This window comes from Anastrepha ludens, chromosome 6, assembly GCF_028408465.1.
Source record: "Anastrepha ludens isolate Willacy chromosome 6, idAnaLude1.1, whole genome shotgun sequence".
NCBI lineage: Eukaryota > Metazoa > Arthropoda > Insecta > Diptera > Tephritidae > Anastrepha > Anastrepha ludens.
The window spans coordinates 114,030,286-114,045,368 of record NC_071502.1 but is presented as its reverse complement, the minus strand read 5'-3'; the positions used below and the strand labels follow the sequence as shown (position 1 = coordinate 114,045,368).

Here is a 15,083-nt window from a genome sequence, read left to right as displayed (position 1 = left end):
CTGGTCCTGCTTAGAGGTGTAGGATACCACTGAGTATTTTCTCTGTAAGTGTTTTGCATTTGCTAGAGCAAGGCTGCGATTTTTGGGTTCCGATCTCATGAGAACGAGTAAATTCGTACTCTCAAACTGTAGGATAATTTTAGAATTGCCAAAGAATCTGGAAAATTGGAACAGGTCTATCCCTGTCTCTATTTCTATTCTATCCTTCTGTTGATTCTCTTTGTCATTTCTCTCTGTCTTTCCCTGCCTCATTGACTATTTACCATTTTACTTTCCAGAGCTTTGAATACAATGGGCTTTTTAGTCTGAGTGTTGTTGTTATTTTCTCGTTGCTTCTTGGTCCGCCTTTTTCAAATTTCAATTTTCACAACCCGCGAACCCACATATAACTAAGAATAGCTTAAGACCTTCCTCAAGGAAATATCTTACGTCTCTTTTCTACTACACTTTTACACATTTTTTATAGAAAATAGTGAATAAGAAAATTTGATTTCAAATGAAATAAATGAACACTTCATTTTCTACTACTCTCCAAAACATTTTTATAGAAAATAGTGAACAAAGAAATTCTGATTTGACAAGGAATAAATGCACGCTTCATTTTCTGCTACCATTTCTTTAAGTTTTCCTACAAAATAGCGCATAAAAACACGCTCTATTATTTCGGTAAGGAACTTTAAGAGTAATGAAAAGTTTCTCTTGAATATTTTCTCGAGAGGTGTGAACCAAGCTTAAGAGTCAATAGCTTCTGTTTTTTGTCTTTAATTTACTTCCCAATAAAATGGGAGCAATTTAATTAGTGATTGTATAAATATTTAGTAAAATAATGCAAACCTGATTGAAGCCACACCCTTTATTGTGATCTAAACTATCCAGCGATAAGGTCAGCTTCCGTACGTCACTCATTTGAAAATGCTTCAACCCTATCCTTTAACCAGTTTGAACAGGTTCGAACGCGTTAATGGCCTATTGAAATTTCAACTTTGCATTTCATTTGTTTTGTGTTTTTGTTGTTTTTTTTTGCTATTTTACAACAAACTCATTGCACAATTTCAACTCATTAGCGCCCAAACAATTGTTAAATAAATTTCAATAAGTAGAGCAAATAAGAAAGGAAAAAATATTGAAAGAATAAAAAACCGTATGACCAAAAAAAAACAACCAACAAATTGGCAACAACAACTCATTTACAGTCCCATTAATGCTGTTAAATGAGCTAACAATTGAAAACCAAATATAAATAATAATAAGTTGTGGTGTGGCACTTGAAATTTGCTTAGCTGATAATGCGAGACTCTTAGAAGAAGATATCTAAAGAGGAATACAATGTGCACAAAGTGAATGGGAGGAGGGTACATGATAGGTCATAGGGATGTACATAAATTTTTCCATCTTTAACATCACGGAATTTTCGGGATTTCGTTACTAAAACATCGGGATTCCGGGACTAGTCTTGGGGATTTAGATTTTCATTATTTGGGATCCAGCGATCGCGAGACATCTCTGGAAGGCACACAAATATGCGGTTTATGGGACTGGTGGATTAGTAACGTAAACCTTTTAGGCGTTAAGTGATTCGAAATCCCACTGGCACACGGCAGCAATTGCAAAAAGTTCATTTTCGGCTCCTTTTTTAACTACTGGCATCTTCTAATTTTTCGAAAAGTATACCATAATATTTTTCGGAACTATTGATACTTTTTACTTTATATTCGATCGAATTAGTCTTCTGAATAACAAAAAAAAAAAAAACAAATAAACAAATAATAATAATAAACAGTAGACATTATTTTTCAGCCATTTTTGATACCTTGACCATTTTAAGCGGTGCAGCGCCTCTTTTCTGGTACCGTTTAAAGTCCTATTTCCCCTCACCCTCCTAGTGATGAACCAAAATTGCGTCTCCAGTAATAATCGAATTCATATTAAAATTTTTGGCAAAATTCGACGTTCAATTCGATCTTCCCAATGAACATCGAACAAATGTCATTAATAACTGTTTGTATGCACTACTATTCTAAGGTACAGCATGATAAAATATGTCTGATCAGTGCCATTATAATCTTCCCTGGTAATCAAGATTTCGAGCCTGATAAGCTGCAGGCGTCAAAGGAATATTATTGAAAACGAAGCTTATATTTGGATCACCCTGTATACTTTTTCAACTATTTTCTTTTGACTTTATCCATTGATATTTGGATTTTGGACGGGAAAAAAACTGTTGGTGTCAAAATAAGGTTTTACCTATTTTCCTTTAATTTTATTCCTTAATATTTGGATTTTGAGCCGGTACTTGTATTTCGAGCCTTAAAAGATGTTGGTGTCAAAATATTGTAATATTTTATTGAAAATTAAGTTTAAATTGGGAACACCCTGTATAGCTTGATATTTGGAGTCGGAAAAATGGTGTCAAAAAATATACTACTCAAAATAAAGCTTATAATTGGACCACCCTATATAGATGTTTTTATTTTATTTATTTTCACCTTGTTGACTTATGTTTGGATTTCGAACCGGAAAAGCTGCTGGTTTCAAAATAATGTATTACTCAAAATTAAACTTATATTTGTACTACCCTGTATATTTTTTTAATTTTCTTTCTTTTTTACTTTGTTCACTGATACTTCTTCTTTTACCCTTGAAAAGCTGCTGATGTCAAAATAATATATCACTCAAAATTAAGTTTATTATTGGACCATTCTGTATAATTTTTTAACTGTTTTCTATTTTTACGAAAAGTTAAAGTTCAATAAGCTGATATGAAAAAAAAAAACAAAATGAAATGCATAAGAAATGCAATAAATTTTTTAATATAACTTTATATATACATATATATATATATATATATATATATATATATATTTATATATATCTATAATTGGCGCGTACACCCTTTTTGGGTGTTTGGGCGGAGCTCCTCCTCCTATTTGAGGTGTGCGTCTTGATGTTGTTCCACAAATGGAGTGACCTACAGTTTTAAGCCGACTCCGAACGGTAGGTATTTTTGAAGTGATAACGACTTATAATTCGATTTAACAGGCTGCACGCACGAAAAAATGTGTCGTTACCTTGCTCATTAGTGTTACCTTGCTCATTGCCGTTACCTTGCTCATTTGTCGTTACCTTGCTTATTGTCGTTACCTTGAATGAACCGAAAGCGAAAGCGCGGAACGAACGACAAAGCAAACGAAAGGCAACGTTCGACATCTTGCTCTCTCCTATTTAAGTGAGCGTATATATGTACATATGTATTGTATATGCGCAAATGTAGATACATATATAAATTCACGTATTTGTATTTGCATATGCCTTCTTATTAATTATTATTAATTTGATTTACTTGAAGAATTTAAAATAAAACCAAGTTTGTTAATAATACCTGTTGTTTTAATGTTATTATTATTAATTTTTTTATTATATATGAAGAAAAAAATGTATGGTAATATTTACCACATACCTTATAAGATATGTTGTATACTAATATATGTATATAAACATGCATATACATATACAATTTCGCGCAATTTTCAAAAAGAACAAATCTATATGTAAAGATGCATACAAATCATATGGACATATCAAATATACGAATCTATTCCGTACGCAAGCAAATGTAAGCTAATGTGCTTGAACTGCAAGCGAGAGCGCGGAACGAACGACAAAGAGCACAATCGGTCTCCGCCTTCGGCAACGTGTGACATCTGGCTCTGTCCTACTTGAGTGAGCATATATATGTATGTATATGCGCATTTGTATATAAATTCACATACTTGTATTTGCATATGCCTTCTTCCTGTGTGCATGGTAATGAACCAATTCTCTGTTGAGAATAAACGATGATAGGAAGAATAGGAAATGAAAGGGAGTGTTTCAAGAGTAATGTGTCTTGAGAAAGTCAAATCGATGATGATGCCTCTAAGTGTTGTTGACTTATTAACGTCTGATGCACAATCGAAATTGAAGATATCTTTCATGAATTTGATAAATGTTTCGTCATTTTTCACGTTTGTGTAAATGTAACTTGACCTATTCCATTGCAATTCCATTTACCTCCTCCTCTATATCCATACAAAATATCTATCAAACAAATAAAATTAAAATTTTGTTTTGAAAATTGCAACCATTCCATCAATATTTTCTTATGACGTTGTCACGTTAAACTATCGTCAGTAAACCGACTTTACAGACAACCTCTTTTTTATGAGGAGCTTTTTCATTGTAGAAATACGCTCGGAGGTTTGCCATTGCCTGTCGAGTGGCGACCGCTATTTGAAAAAAACTTTTTCTGCGACATAATTACCACTCAAAACAATGTTTACTAATATACATTCAGACCACCCTATATATTTAGGTTAAAGTGTTTAGATATGAATGAAAATTTTATTTTAAAAATTTCAGTCTTAGTAAAAGTAAAAGTTCGATAATCAGATGCAAAAAGATAAATTTACATGCAAATTAAATGCAATAAATTGTTTAATATGATTTTACTTTTACTAATTTGTTTACTGCATATTTGCATTTTTTTACTCCAGCGATTGGGTCGAAGGGAAATGCGTGTAAATACTTTCGATTTGATTTGATTTGATCTTCTTACACATTCAGCCGGTAAAGTTGCGGTTTTTAATTAATCACACGCACACGATCGCTCACACATTCGTGCCTACAACGGCAAGGCAGCGGTTAAACGTCGTTGAACTTCTTTCTTTCTTTCAACACCTTATACGTTGTTATTGTTATTTTTGTTGTTGTTGTGCTTCAAGTGTGTGTGTTTGGTCTCATAATCACTTTGCACTTAAACGATGAAAGGTCTGAAGGTGCTTCGTTGGTGTGTTAAATACAGATGTACATACATATATGATATATACATGTGTGTGTGTGCGTGTGTGCATGCGCACATTTTAATTAATATCCGCTTAATACCAATATCAATATTATATTATAATATCTACTATGCTTGCCTAGCGGCTCAAACTTCCATTTCCATTTCTATTCCCCTTACCATTTGTAAGTTTGTGTTTTTCGCATCTTTGGCTGTCGCTGCGCTGTTGTTGCTGCTACCGGCGCGCTAACAGCCATTCAAGCTGAAACTGCGTTTCTATTACTACTGTTTTATTGCTGGTTTTATTTGAATGTTTCGTCTATATCGGTTTATGATTTTCTCTCACACATTAACACACCACTTGGGAGTTTCTTCCTCTGCGCTGCGTACTTTGAACTGTGCTGCCACATTTACTTGTTGGCGCCAAGCAGTTTCAGCTCTGGTCTTGGTTCATTTTTATTATGCCACATGTGCCAGAGTGCATGAATAAAGGAAGAAAAATCGAAATATGAAAAGTAATGATAAATGTACGAATTGAGATTTGAATGAAAAAAATTACCACTCACTCCGTGTCTATAGCGTTGATAGGCCATAACGAGTGTTGTGCCATTTTTTATTACTATTTCATAATTTCCTAAGCCGTTGCAGCCTATGTGGTATTGTGTTTTACTATACGTAGATATCATTGGTTTCAACTGAGAAATATATTTTGCTTAGTAATTGATTTCAGAAGTTTTTTGGCCAAATACATTTATACATATACATATCTACGCATATTATATTTTTAATATACAGGGTGAACGAAAAGAAGTGTTACCAACTTCACACTGCTTGTATCTGTAACACAGCTCATGACATCAACGTCAAAATTGTTCTAATGACCGTTCAATATATTGTTTATAAGCCATCAAAAGCATTTGCGTCTCAGTTTTGTTGATTTTTTCTTTTCTGTGATGGAATTCAAACGTAATAGTGTGATTGCGTTATATTTGGCTGGAAAATCACAACCAGCCATTGTTCGTGAGCTCAGTCACCTCAAAGTGAATAAAATGTTTGTGTATCGCACTATAAAACGTTACAATGATACTTGTAGCATTGTAAAACGCTAAGGAGGTGGACCAAAAAAACCGCATCAACGCCAGAAATGGTTGAACGAAATCCACGTCGAAGTGGAAGAAAAATGGCCAAAGAACTGAAAATATCGCAAGACAGCATTCGACGCATATTGAAAAATGAGCTTAAGGTCAAGGTTACAATTTCCAAAAAGCACACGATCTTTCACCCCAGCAAAAAAAAGGTCGGTGCGAAAGAGCAAAGGAGTTGTTGCGCTTGTACGAAAGTGGCGAATTTCCTAACATTGTGTTTTCTGAAGAAAAAAATTTCCCAATTGAGCAGTTCATAAACACTCAAAACGATCGTGTTTACTTGACCGAAAGCTCATACGAGAATTTGAGCCTACGTATTGCCACTCGAAGCAATTTCCCATCGCAAGTAATGGCTTGGGCTGCAGTGACCGCTGATGGACGCTCTCCAATCGTTTTTATCGAGCCTGGTGTCAAAGTGAATGCGACTTATTATCGGGAAAATGTTTTAGAAGCTGCTTTAGAGCCATGGACACGCAAACATTTCGGTCGTAGACCATGGACGTTCCAACAGGACCCGGCACCGTCTCATAAAGCTCGTGTGATCCAAGAATGGTTAAAAAATCATGCTCCACACTTCATTTCGACCACACAATGGCTTTCGAATTCGCCAGACGCAAATCCGATGGACTATCCCATCTGGTCTATTTTGATAAGCAAGGTGAGGACTAAAAAATATTCCAGTATGGATGCGCTGAAAAAAACGTTTATACAAGAATGGGCAAAAATACCTCAAGATCACATTCGTGCACCATGCAACTCATTTTTTGACCGTTTGAAGGCTATAGTCAAGGCAAAAGGTGGTCATATCGAGCTAAAGTGAAAATTGTAATCATTTTTGAACAATTTTGTCTTTGAAATCAATAAAAACTAATTTCACACAAAAAAGTTATGGTATTTTGAATAGGTAACACTTCGTACCGTTCACCCTGTATAAAGGATATTTCAAAAGTGACGCCTAGATGTGAGTAGTGAATAATTCCTAGACGCTAACTTTTCTTATCCATCTTTGCCATTTGTCAAAACAACTGTTGTACAATTTTACACTTATTGAAACTTATTTTTAAAATTTTTTTAAGAGCAACGTAGCGCAAAAAAGGGTGACTTTTTTGGTGGAAATATTCGTCCGAATAAGTCGACTATGCAAAGATTGGTGAACAGATTTCCAGAAACTGGGTCTGTCGTGGATAAAAAAGCTGAACAACATTCATGAATCGACTGTTTGACGGATTCCACCTTTAGACGTTCCAATGGTGGATATTTAAATGGTGTAATTTTTCACATATAATTTAGAAGAGCCGTATTTTGAATACAAATAGTGAAGCCTGAAAGAATCTAAATTCTTAGAAGCTTTTTTGCTTTAAACAACATCTAAGCGCGTCTTTTGAAGTACCCTTTATTATGTTGTAAGTTATTGCATTCTATTTTCTTGTTTGTTTCTGTTGTATTGCTTATCAATACAAGAAAATTGAAGTTTTTCCCAGTGAAAAAGTTTTTATTAGAGATGGTAGTCCTGAAATTACGCGATCCCAGTTGTTGTTGTTGTTGAAGTGGTTGAGTATTTCTACTGAAATAATCTTAATTAGCGGCAGGCTGATCCCCTACCCTGCTAGAAATCAAATGGTTTAACGAAACAAACGCAAGGCAAGTCTTGTCGAGACCCTATACTCCCGAGAGGAGTGAACAAGGAAAAAAATCTTAATTACCGACTAGCGCCGTTTTACTATCACTGTTATCGTGTGATGACTTTTTGTTTTATTTTTTTAAGTCAGATCTATTTCGTGAGATCCAAATATAATATTAATTTTTTTCTCTCTGTGTCTGAGATTTCATTAATTTGGAAAGGAAAGGCTTACCGCAAGTGCGAAGTCTTGTTCTGGCTAAATCTGGAAAAGACTTTCTTTCACCCCAGCTGTCCATTTGACAGCTTCGCAGATGGGATTGAATGGAAGGTTAAGTCTGGCTGCATGAGCCTCCACCTTCCAGTGACCTGTTAAGGTTGCAGTGATACGTTTATCACGGAATTTCGTAATTTCGGGATTTAAATATTTTTTAAGTTTGCAAAAATGAGGTATTAGTTGATTTGAGTACATGGATAATTTATCAATTTTTGCAGCTTAAAGTGTAGGAAAAATGTGGAATAAAATCTTAATGAAACAAAAAACTGACTCTGACTCGGGCTTCAGGGCTTACCTTTTTGTCGTGAAAAAAAAAAATTAGCTGGATATAATTCCAGGTCTTTTTACTAAAGTATACCCGCATGACGTCACTATTTCTCAATGGGGCTAATTAAGAGAACCTGTGTGGGATATGCATGCAGATCATTGGCTGTTTTCGCAGTGAACGCACATACGCAGATATGAAGTAACTCAAAGACTTCATTAAAAAATGCTTAAGAATGCTCAAGAAAAATTGCTTGCATCAAAAAAACTTCTTCTTTGGCAGTACGCAGTTCGTGAGAGCTTTGCTATACTTATTTTATATTATATTTTTAAAAAGAGCAAAAAACGGCCCGTCGTTACTTATGATGTTGAGCACCCAGATCTTCAATATTGATTACTTAAACTGAAAGCAATTCCAGGAAAAGTGACAAAATTGTAATCTTCTCTTACGGGACTGCCAAATATGAAATGTCGAAAACGAATATTTCTTCAAAGAAAAATAGCCACATTTCTTTTTCTTCAGCATTTTCTTGAGAGGTTGCATTAGTCTTGATTACTTAAACTGAAATTAATACGAGCGTAGCTGCTTGAGTGAACTAATGCTGCAATAAACGTCGATTTCATAGTGATGAGTTAAGCGGCAAATGGAAACAATAGTAGGTAAGTAGGTAGGTGAAATGGTTGAAGTGCCAGCCTGACACTCCTCAAGTAGCACTAAAGCGCCGTTTTGATGCCATTATTAGACCTCCAACAGGCAGATATCTACTGCCAGCCAGAGCTGTTGATATAATGGATAAGATTGGTGCGATTTAGGTTGGCGCACTGCCCCAGGTTGTTGAAGAAAGGAGCAGCCAGTGACCTTAATCGTCTAGCCGCCAAGCCCGGACATTTACAGAGAAAGTGCTCAACAGTATCCTTCTCTGAAAGGTAACACACAGCTTCTGAAATGGGGGTAAATGGTAACCCAAGCTTTTCCGCGTGTGTGCCGATCGTCCAGTGACCGGTAAACACAGCTCCGAGTTTGGAAATTGTATGGCGAGGAGTCCAAAGGAGATTATGAGCCCCTCGTATATACTACTGGAGCCAAAGGGTTTTCGAAATATCACATGAAGGAATAGAGCTAAAGAATAGGTACAAAAAATGGTGAGTTCAAAAATTATGAGTACAAAAATGAAACCTCTCGAGTGAACGTATTTCGCAAAGTGAATGACGATCACACGAGAGCGCTGTTTTATACCTTCAGGCATAGAGCTTTTGCTTACAGAACTCAAGCTTTTGTGGATTAAATAACATTGTGTAGAATGTAATGCTAATCTCTATTTACAGTGTTGCCATTGCTACAAAAAAATACACACTTAATGCTAAATTATACCTATGCTACAAACTCAATTTTTTCTACGCTTTCTTGAGAAATAATTTGTGCAGTTTCCCTTTAACAACTGTCAGTGGGATGCCGTTGACCGGGTAGGAGGTCTCTGAGGCCAATTAAGTCGGCAAGGTCATCAGCAATTTCATTTTTCTCTATGTTCCTATGTCCTGGAATCCAGATCTGAGAAATAATACCTGCACACTCAAGAGATTTGATCTCCTCCTTACATCCTTACAGGAGGAGCCTTGATCGAAGCCCGACTATCGGAGAAAATGTTAATATCTCCCCGCCTCCGCGTTCCCTAAGCATTTTGCAAGCCTGCAGGATCGCAAAAACTTCTGTTTGAAAAACACTAGCAGTATTCGGCAGTAAAATGGCTGATTTAGAGAAAACCCTTGCTCCGACTCCCGATTCCATCTTGGGACCGTCAGTGAAGACAGAGCTGCAAGTTTCGGTGCAAATATCAATAGTAAACAGCTGAGTTTTCTTATAATAATTGCCAGTTTTGCTTTCGAATTCGACGCAGTCGGCAAAAAACGTAAATAAATCACTTGCCGGTAAAAGAGGCAAGCAATTAGGAATCGTAATTACTTTTTTTTTTAATTTCTGAGTATTTTGCTATTATAAATTTGTTTAAAATGTCTTATCGCATTTTTATTAAAGAAAACATTAGAAAAGTTTATCGGTGCCATCTTTGATCTCAAACATTGATTTCCTCAATTTATAAATTATCGTCATATACATACATATGTACCCGTATCTCTGTTAGGAAATGACACAAGGAAGTACATACATACATACATACAAGAGTACGTATTCCTTAGAAAAGTTGCGCGGCTTTGATGGTTTATTATATTATTAGTGCCATAAAAATATTTATACTTTTATTCCATGTGTGAATGTGTGTGTATGTGTGTATGTGCGTACACATACTGGTAAATAATGAAAAGGCTTGTTAAAAAGTCAAATTTTATTTCTTAAATTTTAGTTGAAAACTGTGATTTAACGGCCCCAGACGTCTAATAACAATTGAAGCTGATTATTTGCAATTATTTGTGAATTTTATTCTTGTGGAATCTCTAAAGCTTTTAGCAGGTATGTTTTACTTATTTTGGTAATTAATTTTTTTTTTTTTTTCAAATAGTTTTGCTAGTTTTTTTATATTTAATTTTCATTTTTTTTTACATTTAGTTATCAAATGCAGGTATCACAATGAGCCTTAGGGCCACCGAATGTCTTAGACAGGCAACCTGGCTAACCTAACCTAATTTAATTAGCTCAAGTTAATGAAAAATTAGCTGTTTAATTGCTGATTTTGGAATTTTTTAGCTGGAGTGGCTAGCATAACTCAGCTGTTTTTATTGTAATTAGTTACCATCGTGCCGGCATTGGGCGCATAGTGCAGAAACATAATTTAGTGCATGATAATGTTTTTTTTTTAATATTTTTAAAGTGTTTCGAGTTAGAATTTTTCTGTGTTTTGGTTTTTGTTTTTTAAATTTTACTCACTTTTAGCAAAAACCATGTGAATCAAATTTTCAAATGTTGTGGTTGGTTGGTTGGTTGGTTAGAGTGGTGATTCATCCAGAATCCAACTAGCGCTTCCGCACCATTTTGTTGCCACATCCTCGTTACCAAATTGTTTAACAGTTATTTACGGCAAGACTATATCCAGTCTGTGCGGTTTAGGAACCTTATTAGGTTGTTGACGTCTAAACTAGGTCATGATCTGATTGTACCGACAGTTATTCCACAGGCTGATCTTTGTATTCTGCCGAGTAATTTGTTGTGTTTGGGTTGAAGACCCCATCTTCTTCCAAGCATACGTTTGCAGGCATATAAAGCAATTTCTGCTTTCCTTACCCGTTCTTCGACGTTTAACTTCCAGCTAAGTTTGGAGTCCAGAATTACCCTAAGTTCTTTGCACCGGGTGATAGTGAAAGAGTTTGTCCGTTCATATTTGGTGGGGTAAAAGTTGGTACCTTGTATCTGGTGGTAAAAAGCATACGTTCTGTTTTACGCGGGTTTAAACTTAGCCCAAATCCTGTGGCCCAAGAGCTAAGATCGCCTAACGTCCTTTGGATGATCCCACTGATCGTATTGGGGCACAGCCCTGACACCATTAGCACCACCACCTCCATTAAGTTTTATTAAGATTTGGCTGATCAAATATAGCCAAAGAAGTGGAGATAAAACTCCCCCCTGTGGAGTGCCCCCGTGGACCTTCTTGGTTATGTTGAAATTACCCATATTAGCTTTGATGATCCTGGTTTCTAGCATAGAGATGACCCAGTTACTAATGCAACTGTCCACCTCTAGGTCTGTCAACGCCTGATGGATGGCATCTGTACTAACATTGTTAAAGGCGCCTTCTATATCCAAGAATGCCGCCATGGTATAATAATGTTTGCTCTCTAGAGTGGATTACCTCGTGAAGCGCTGTTTCCGTAGATTTGCCTTTAAGGTATGCGTGTTGTGCAGTTGATATACCAGAGCCCTCCAAAGAGCTTCTGAGGTGTATATCCAAAAGTCTTTCAAAAGTTTTTAACAGGAAAGACGAAAGACTTATTGGCCTTAACTCCTTCGCTGATTCATGTCCCCTCCTACCAACTTTTGGTATGAAGACGACCTTGAATAGTTTCCAACTATCTGGAATATGGCCTAAGTTTAAACACGCTTCAAACAATTTCCTCTAGCCATGGTAGGACACAGTCCAAGGCTTCCTGTAACATCTTTGGAATGATCCCATCTGGCCCCGGAGATTTAAAGGGTGAGAAATATTTGATTGCCCACGCAACTTTCTCTTTGGTAATAATTTCATTTGCAAGATGCTGTGGATTATATGGGCTCCGCCTAATATTTCCCCTCCCACTTTCGAAAGCGTTGCATCCCGGAAAATGCGTGTTTAACAGAAGCTCTAGCGATTCTTCTGCCGTAGCAGTCCAAGTTCCATCAGGTTTCTTAACCCAGGAAGCCATTGAGTGGTCTTTGGAAAGAACACGGTTGAGCCTAGCAGAATCCCTGGTGGATTCGATTGACGAACAAAATTCCCTCCAGCTCTCTTTTTTGGCGGCCCTGATTGTCTTCTTGTACTGTCTCCGACTTTCTCTGTACAATTCCCAATTTCCCGTCGAGTAGCTGAGGTTAAACGTTGATCTAGATTAGTTTTAAGAGCTCACTGCTCCACCAAGGAGGGTGAGTTTTTTTTACTAAATTTTATGGGGCGGAACGTTTTGTAGGTCCTACTAAATGCCTTTTCCAGTGTTATGACCCTACTCTCAAGGTTTTCCGGGAGAGTGATTTGAGGGATAGGAATCTCTCCTATCCTCTTATTTACTGCATTTTTGAACCTCTTCCAGATCGTAGAGGATCCAACTATGATCCGAAAAGGACCTTTCATTGGATACCCTCAAATGTTGTACAAAGCTTAGACAAATTTCCAAAAAATTGCATATAAATTCATTAGGTGCGCAGCTAAGTTCAATAGATGCCGCCAGCAGTGTGTGCTAGTCGATTCTAACACAACCTAAACGTCATAAATCAAGCTTAGACATATGGTAAACAAACTGCTTCGACACATTAGTGATTTTATTTTGGTATCATACTCGTATACTTTTGGTTTTATGAAAATGTTTGATTTTGTGCCGAATAATCGTCATTTGCGGGAAGTGTTGATTTTTCTCTGGCGGCTGAAGCGCATCGGGAGCTACGAAAAGTTTATGGAAATGCTGCCTTAAGTGAAACAACGTGCCGAGATTGGTTCTGTCGCTTCAAAGACGGTGATTTTAATGTTGACGACGGTCCGCGTGAAGGAAGGCCAAAAACCTTCGATGGCGCTGAATTGGAGACATTGCTCGATGGGCAATGAGGATCCGTGTCGAACGCAAGAAGGGCTTGCTCCAGTATTAGGAGTTGCCCGCCAATCCATTTCCAAGCGATTGCATGCCTTGGGAATGATTCAGAAACAGTCGACTTACGAGTTAAAATGAAGGGATGTTGAATGCCGTTTTTTCGCCTGTGAACAACTGCTCCAGCGTCAAAAAAGGAAGGTTTTTCTTCATCGCATCGTAACGGGTGATGAAAAATGGATTAATTACAGCAATTCAAAGAAAAGAAAGTCATGGGGACTACTCGGTCATGCTTCTACGTCGTCGCCTCAACCAAATATTCACGCTACGAAGGTTATGCTATGCATTTGGTGGGACCAAGTTGGTGTGATTTATTATGAACTGTTAAAACCAAGCGAAACCATCAACCCACTTCAATTGAGGGGATTGAGCCGAACACTGCGTGAGAAGCGGCCGCTATACGCGGAGAGGCATGAAAAAGTGATTCTACAGCATGGCAACGCTCGCCCTCAAGTTGCCAAACCCGTTAAAACCTACCTGAAAACTCTGAAATGGGAAATCCTACCCCACCCGCCATATTCTCCAGATATTGTGCCATCCGATTATCACCTGTTCCGATCGATGACACATGGTCTAGCTGACCAGCAGTTCCATTCATATGAAGACATCAAAAAATGACTTCTTGATCCGTGGATAGCCTCAAGCGATGAACAGTTTTACCGCGACGTTATACGAGATCTACCAGAAAGATGGGAAAAAGTTGTAGCCAGCGATGGGGAATACTTTCAATGATTCACTTGTAACCAGTTTTTCAGAATAAATTTGTATTTTCGTCAAAAAAACAGCGAAAGTTGCGCACCTATAAATTTTGAATTTGAATTTTTAGAAAAGTTTCTATTATGCAGTTTTGTAGTCCATTTAGTTTTAGCATAAAAGAGTGCAAGTTCTAGTTAGCAGCTAAAGAATCGCACAAATTTTATTTTTTGTGTGTTTTGTGACGACTCTTGCGGTTTTTTTGCAATATATAAAAACGGGTGCTGATTCTTTTTAAATTTTTCCAAACGAGCTTGCACATTTGCTTTAAAAATAAATCCAATTGTATATGGAATAAAGTACGTAACGTTGTTAGAAAAAATTTGTTAAAAATTGGACCGATTTTTCAGCCGCTTAAAACTTGCACCAGTTTCATTAAAATTTTACGCGCCATGCTGCTGCGTATCCGAAATTTCAATCAAATTAAAAAGTTGAAAATTTATTTCTTTATTTAACTCAGCCATCTTAGTGTTTAGATTTAAAGAGTAAAATAACCAAAATTTAAGATCTGAAATAAAATACATACAAATATAGTTTATTGGACAAATAATGAGACACAATAAGTAACGTAAGCAGAGGCCTTGGCCTCGCAAAATCAAGTTCAAGATTTCAAGAAAGCTGAGTAAGTTCTTAAAGTCCTGTTGTAAGAGGGAAGAAATTAAGGTAATTAACTCCATTACAGCATGCCTATCAAGGTGGAAAATTCCGCGAGTGGGCACTGCAAAACCTTGTTGTTAGGGTAGAGCAGGCCATCGACAGGAGAGAGTACGCTATGGGCATCTTTTTAGACATAGCGGGTGCGTTTGATAATGCCACTTTTGACAGTATGTGCAGAGGAAGATTGCGGGGTTAATAGAGGTTGCCCCCAAGGTGGTGTGCTGTCTCCATTGCTCTGGTGCATGATGATCGATCCTCTGCCCACCACCTTAA

At 36.8% G+C, this 15,083-nt stretch overlaps 1 protein-coding gene across 5 annotated transcripts in view; it reads left to right on the top strand.

The window, feature by feature from the left end:
- LOC128868676 (general transcriptional corepressor trfA) overlaps positions 1-15,083 on the top strand; it is a 77,076-nt gene that overhangs the window by 22,048 nt on the left and 39,945 nt on the right. For 3 of the 5 annotated variants that reach the window (XM_054111027.1, XM_054111025.1, XM_054111023.1), the window contains one exon: positions 10,481-10,587. The exons of the other annotated variants lie outside the window; for them this stretch is intronic. The gene's annotated coding sequence lies outside the window, so the exon portion shown is untranslated. The remainder of the gene's footprint in view (positions 1-10,480; positions 10,588-15,083) is intronic. 5 annotated transcript variants of the gene reach the window in all.